This window comes from Crocodylus porosus, unplaced genomic scaffold, assembly GCF_001723895.1.
Source record: "Crocodylus porosus isolate Cpor-Errol unplaced genomic scaffold, CroPor_comp1, whole genome shotgun sequence".
Classification (NCBI taxonomy): domain Eukaryota; kingdom Metazoa; phylum Chordata; order Crocodylia; family Crocodylidae; genus Crocodylus; species Crocodylus porosus.
The window spans coordinates 29060310-29067309 of NW_017728886.1; the positions used below are offsets into that span (position 1 = coordinate 29060310).

At 44.1% G+C, this 7000-nt stretch overlaps 1 long non-coding RNA gene across 1 annotated transcript in view; it reads left to right on the forward strand.

The window, feature by feature from the left end:
* Nucleotides 1–5784: 5784 nt before the first annotated feature.
* Nucleotides 5785–7000, forward strand: part of LOC109319863 — a 33374-nt gene continuing 32158 nt past the window's right edge. Inside the window, exon 1 of the long non-coding RNA XR_002103659.1 lies at nt 5785–5880. This is a non-coding gene — a long non-coding RNA (uncharacterized LOC109319863). The remainder of the gene's footprint in view (nt 5881–7000) is intronic.

Below are 7000 nucleotides of genomic sequence, written 5' to 3' on the forward strand. Positions count from 1 at the left end.
TTTATCTCTTTCTCTGTCTTTAGTATAAATACACTTGTAAACTTAGAGAGTCTGAGAAATCCTTTGAAACAGACAAGTGGGTGATTCCCCTTGCTGTATGGAATTCTCCCTGTGATCACAGTATAGCCTGAAATAAAGAAAAACTGGCTCTGTCAGTTCTGATTCAACCACAACGCGAAGTTTGATTTCTTCCACATAAGAAAGCATGGCAGTTCAAGAAAGATAGGGTTAAAATAATTAAAGTAAGATGAGATGAGACTGTTGATCTGGATTTATAAGAAGTTTTCCTGCATAGCACTGAACATTGTATGAACATTTCAACCATGCATCTAAGCATGTGCTTAGCTTTAAACAAATGATCAATTCCAATAAAATTAAGAGGACTATTCATGGGCTGAAAGTCAAACAGCTGGTTAAGGGCTTTCTAGGACCAGTGCCAGAAGACATATCTATGCTGCAGTCCTAAATGCGAGTGCAGCTGGTATAGACTTTAAATTAGATAGCTTAGGTACCAATAAGAGTGTATATTGTAAAGCTTACAATAGGAGGAGGCTTACAATATAAGCAACATAGGGTTCAGTACAGGCTGCAAAACCCTCCTGGGGACTATAAATATCTGACTAGCTTTCTCTTGAGAAGCAGAGGAAATCAGCTTGGGCAAGGCTCTTATGACTAGACTGCTTCCATTGCCTGGGCTGGCTCACTGCACTGCACTGCACTGCTGTTGGCAATGTAGACATGCCTATGTCCAGTAGTGTAATGATAGGTGAGTGACCGGGGGGTCCATTTAGACCAGACACAAGAACAATAGCCAATGACCTGGCCCCTCCTGCCACCACCACTGCCACCCTGGGCACAGACTTTCATAGTTATGCCTCTGCCTGTATGTCTCAAAATCTGACCCTGGGTGCAAAAAAGTAAATGATTGGTTCAAAAAGATCATGTATAAGGCACAAAAAGAATAATCCAACTAGCTGTCATAGCTATGTGAGTCAAGCAGTTAAATCTACACTGCAGACATGGAGCTTCCTTTGGCAACCACAGCTTGTGTAGTTTTCTTAAGTTTTTCCTTGGAATTTTGAAAACATGTCATGACTTTCAGAATGGCATTTTTATAGGTTCTTTAATTACCTCTTAGGTGTGAAATTCTAACATTTCCCCAGAGTCAGGCAATCTAGTACAATGTTGTTAAATGTCATCTCTTGAAAGAGGCCTTTAAAAGCACAGATGTAATTTTCCCATAGACAGGTGTTAATACCAGCTTTCAGTTTGAAGCTTGAAAGAAAAACTGATTTAAAAAAGTGAACATTGTTTAACAGTGGCTTTTTCTCAGAAATGAGAGGTTTGTGGGAGAGAAGCTTATGGGAAAATGATTTTGAAATGTTCTGTTGTTTCCTGATGCAAACTGACATCCCCATTTTTTCCAAGTCTTTTTTTATCTTTCCCCCACCCCTTTATTCTCTTTTTCTATTTTGCTGCAGGTAGTTATGAGAAACAAAGAAGTGGAGGTAAAATATGGGGAAAAGAGAAGGAGAATGAGAAAGAGGTTGAGAGACAACAGAAAGAAATGTGAAACTGAAACATGTCTGGTCGAGTCTGTGTGCATGTGAACACACCCACCCACCCACTAGGGGTGTGTGAAGCAGGCAGTATTCAATTCAGATTTGGCCTGATTTGGGGGACAGTGATTTGATTCGCTGATTCAGATCACCGTTTTGATTCAATTCAGCTGAATCCAAATCTGAAGATTTGATTGTGATTCGGAGAATCATTGATTTGTCCATAGATACAACTTTATATGTTTTTTCTATGTACCTTGAGGTACCAGGCGCGGCTCATGAACACTGAGATGGTGGGGAGGATGGAGAGTCCCATGGGAATGTGGGAGGGGGGTCCCCCACACGCTCAGCAGCAGACCCAGAAATACTTCCGGGTCTGCTTCCTGGTCCACCACCAAGCGCGCAGGGGACTGCCCCCCCACCCCCGAATCCCCGGCTCAGTGATCAGCTGTGGGGGGGGTCCCTGGATGCTTGCCCAGACCTAGCAGGTAGCAGCTGGGGGGCGGCATGGCTTCCTGCACCCTCGGCAGCAGACCTGGAAGTTGACCAGAAGCACTTCTGGTCCACTTCTGGGTCTGCTGCTGATAAGCGTGCAGGGGGCCCCCCCCCACTCCTGTGCAATGCTCCATCCGCCCCACCATCTCAGCATTCATGAACTGCGCCTAGTACTTTGAGGTACGTAGAAAAAACATATAAAGCTGTGTCTATGGCTGAATTGTTGAATCTCTTTGAATTGAATCGGAGGCTTCCAATTCAATTTTGACAGATTAATGCATCTCCTGAGTCAATCTGGATTCAGAGATTCAGCCGCCGAATCGGGCCGAATCTTCTCCAAATTGAATCAGCGACCAAAGCTTTGTACAGCTCTACCACACACCAATCAAATCCAGTTCTTTTAAACTATTGCAGACTTTTTTTAGATCAAGTCTACTCAGACCTTTGTTCCACTGAAGATTAATCATCTCAACCGTAAATTTATTTTCATGTCATGATTCAATAAAGCATTTTTATAAAGTTACTTGAATTTAATCTACTAAAGCTCTATAGACTTCACTAGTACTACTCACATATTTAAAGTTAAGTATTTGGTGAACTGGAGCATTATATTTGGTTAATGAGTACATAAATTGTTTAAGTTGTGTTAAGAAACCGCTGAATATGTTTGTGGATTGTGATGTAGTACAGCTAGTTTTCTTTTCTCTTTTCTTTTTTAACCTTTCAGGAAACGTTTTCATTGGAGAATTCTACTCAGCAGTGCACATTAGTCTTCACTGGCTAGACTGGTTAGTTTAAAGCTAGCTTGGGTACTTCTTCACTAAGCTAGTCCAAAGTGTCGGCATACCTGAGTTTCTAGGACTTTGTGTATGTTGCACTAGGTTGAAAATGCCCAGTTGTGGCTAGGTCGGTGGGCTGATGCCAATGAGGATGCAGTTTATGATTAATATGCAATATTTATTTGGCTTTAACCTATAAAATATTGACAACTCAAGCAAATGATTTCCTATATAAAACTAATCTATGACAACACACAATAATCAAACAATCAAAGCTGGGGAGCGATGTCCGTTGGGTCATGAGGTTCAGGTCAAGGCCCCTTGCTTTCAAAACCATGACTGGTTTTGGTGCGGCTGGCCAGGACCCTAGTCTCAGATCTGGTCAACGGCTCATATCTCTTAAAAGGTCATTTAACAATTAAAACAATCAAAATAATTACAAACAGCTAAATGGGTAATTACATCCGTTGAGTCATGGGGTTCAGGTCAAGGCCCCTTGCTTTCAAGATTGCGGATGACCTTGGTGCGGCTAGCCAAGACCCTAGGCCTAGACTTGGTCAACGGCTCATGTCTCTTAGAGGAAAGACAGACAAATACAAGCATGAATAGCTAGAGTCATATGTGCACGCTTACCGCTACAGCAAACAAAAGGAGCGGCCTCATGGCTGGGAGCTCTAGTCTCTTCGCGGAGGCCTCCAGAACGACCCAAGGAAGGCTCGGGGTGGGGGGCAACCCTGGTGGGTGATCAGTCTGCGGGCCCTTTGATGCTTGAAGTTACAGTTCGAACTTCCCCATCGGGGCCTTGTGGCTCTACCCTTTTATACCCTCACTTTTTTCCACTTTTTTTTACCGGCCAATTGTGTTACCTTTCTGCCAGCATTCTGTTTCCACTCGTCAATAGCCCTTTCCCCACAGCAGTCCCCTCATTGCTTTCTGCTTAGCCAGTTATGTTGCAATTTCCTTCCTGCTTCGATGGCAGTTTGATGCGGTTGACTTCTCTGCCTCATGAGCGTGACAGGGGTCACCCGTCCAGAGGCCCGTGTTACGGCCTAGCATTCTGCCATTTCGCTGTGGCCTGGCCATTCATCTGGGGAGATGCCTGCAACAGTGTAAGTACGTTTAGAGAAGTTTTGTTGTATTTATTTTGCCTGCTTGCTTCATTTTTTTTAAACCAGCAATTGGAACCAGTTGAGGAACCTGTGTGTATGTGTATGTGGAGACTTAGCCTAGGAGCCTCACTACTATATTGATCCAAATCCAAGTCTACTTGGAATTTGAGATGACCCCCCCCCAAATTACTAGATTTTATACATAGAAAATTATAACAAAATTATAAATGTTCCATGCATAGACTCTTAATTAGTGGTTGGTTGCCTTAAGCTCATCCCCTACCACTGCTGCAGTGGTGTGGTAGAGGGGGCAGGCAATGGAGTGGGGGCAAGCAGCTTGACCTCTGTCACTTGCTTCTCCCACACCTTATCTCTTTCTGTCCGTCTCCACCACAGTTGCCTCCCCTGTGCCTGCCCCTCCTGGTACTTGCCCCCTTGCCTGCCATCTTCTCCTATCCCTGCAGCCTTTGGTCCCCCACTTGCCCCACTCTCAACCTCAGGCCCCTTGCCTCCCATTTTCCCCTCTATTGCCTGCCTCTGCACCAATGCTTACCTTTGCTTCAGCTCTAGTAGGCTCCAGATCCACTCCAGCCTGGGGCATGGGGGATATTTGTGCTCCAGCCCAAGCCTAGCCTGTTAGCAGCAGTTCTGGCTGGGCCCCAGAGTCAAGGCCAGAGCTGCTATGCCCTCCATTGCTACTCCTTTCAGGGCAGACTTGGGCTGCAGCATGCTTGCTCTGTGCCTCAGGCTGGATGGCTAGAGTCAGAACAAGGATAAGTAATGAGGGGCAAGTGGGGAAAGGCACAGGTAATGAGGGGAGGGGGAAGAGAGGGGAGGCAAAAAACAGCTGTAGTTTTAGCCCTGACCCTGGGTTGGGGCAGGGGCAGGGGCCTGAGCTGTACCATCTGACCCCCTCCCCCACCTTTGTACTTGATTCTAGGACAAGGTGCTTTTCCCTGCATGTTATATAGGGGAAAAAAATCTCAACCTTAGAACAAAGTAAATATGGTAATTATTTCAAAGCAAATGTGATTACCCATCTGAATCACCCAATAGGTCACATCTGAATCATATGATTGCAGCCTTCACTTTAAAGAGTACAAAAGACTTTTGAGATTATTAATAGATTAAAAGCAGGTGGCCTCAGAGAAGCATTGCAGGTGCTTTACATCAAACCCTTACAAAAGCCCTCATATTCCACTTCGAAGGCCAAAAAAGTAAAAAGATTGAATACACACTATAAAGCATTGCGTTTGGTCAAGAAGTAAATTTGTTGGCTTTATTAGGAAAGGAGAATAAAAGAAGTTTGCCTTGTGCCAAGCTAATAAAGGCAGTTTAAGCAATCTATTTTAGGTTCATGCTTGGAAGAGCTCTGTACTTCAAGGACTGCTTCTCATTTAGACATCTAGATATGTTTAAACCTTTGCTTCCAAGTATTATTATACCCACTAGGTATAATATGTAAATTATTTAGCTAAAGAAATAGTTAATTGATTTTCATATAGGAAATGGACTTGCAAGAACACTTTTGTTTATACTTGAGGCATAACATTCACTCCTTTGTAATTTTTTGCATTTTAGTAAGGTATTTGTAAAGGTTGCTTTGTCTTTAAGCACACGTTTCCCCCCCACCTCCACACACACGTTTTTTTTGGGGGTGGGGGAGGGGGTATGTGAGGTGGGGACCAGGGAGGGATGCTTTACCAGTGCTGTCTTTCTTTCATAGATTCTAATAGTGCTGTATGTTTGTCCTGAAGGTCATGCTATGGCCTTTAGTCCATAGCATGGCACAAATGGACATGTTTATTTTTTGGTATATTTAAGACAACCAGCCTGAAACCCTAGCAGTTTAGACTGACATGCATGAAAACTGGTGTTACTTCTGCCTGTCAGGTGGTATATCTGATGATTCTTGTTGCAGAAACTGAACTGAGACAGGTAAGTGTGACCTATATGTCACCCAAGGTTATCTGTTCTTCACTACATGAAATATAAAGGAAGATATCCTACAGAGTTAAGCAATTATTTTATTGGCTTAAAGGAACAAGGCTCTATATACAGCTCTACTCTGATCTCTTATCTCCCGTCCTTCCTTTCTCTTACCTCCCTTCTTTATTTCAGAGTTTTGTGTTGCTGTTTATTACTGTGGCATCTGAGCACCTCTCTTATAAACCAGGCTGGCAACCGCTAGGCCCCTGTGGATCTTCAAACAGCCTAAGGCTCATCTCTGCTCTTGGGAGGCTAGGTAGTTTGTTTGTGTTATAGCAGTCTTTTGTATGATTGATCTGTGTTTGTAGTATGGACACTGGGTGTGTCCTATAGTTACATGGGGCTAAAAGGTCTAATATAGTTCTGCTTCATTCAGTGCATTTGGATTTTGGTCTTGTTTAAGACTGCACAACACAACAGCCAACTGGTTCATGCTGGAACCTTTTAAAGATACAGTTCTTCACAACTTCCTTCCCCAGCCAAATATAACAGCAACAACAGGTAACAATCCATGGTCACATAGTCAGCATTTCAGATGCATACAAATAATCTTGTGGCCTTCTATGACCAGGTCACAAAATCCTTAGACGCAAGTGTAGCAGTGGACGTAGTCTTTCTGGACTTTAGGAAGGCCTTTGACACTGTCTCTCATTCCATTCTCATTAAAAAACTAGGGGATTGTGGTGGCAACACCTACATAGTCAAATGGGCCACTAGTTGGCTGGAGGGCCGCACCCAGAGAGTGGTGGTGGACGGGTCTTATTCGACCTACAGGGATGTGGGCAGTAGGGTTCTGCAGGGCTCAGTCCTCAGGCCTGCACTGTTCAACATCTTCATCAGTGATCTGGATGAGGGTGTAAAAAGCACCCTGTTCAAATTCGGAGACCACACTGAGATATGGGTAGAAGTGGGCATGTCAGAAGGGAGAAGTAGGCTGCAATCGGACCTAGACAGGTTACAGGGGTGGGTGGATGAGAACGGGATGGGTTTCAACACTGACAAGTGCAAGGTGCTGCATCTGGGGAGGAAGACCCAGCAGCAGACCAACAGGCTGGGGAACTCCCTTCTC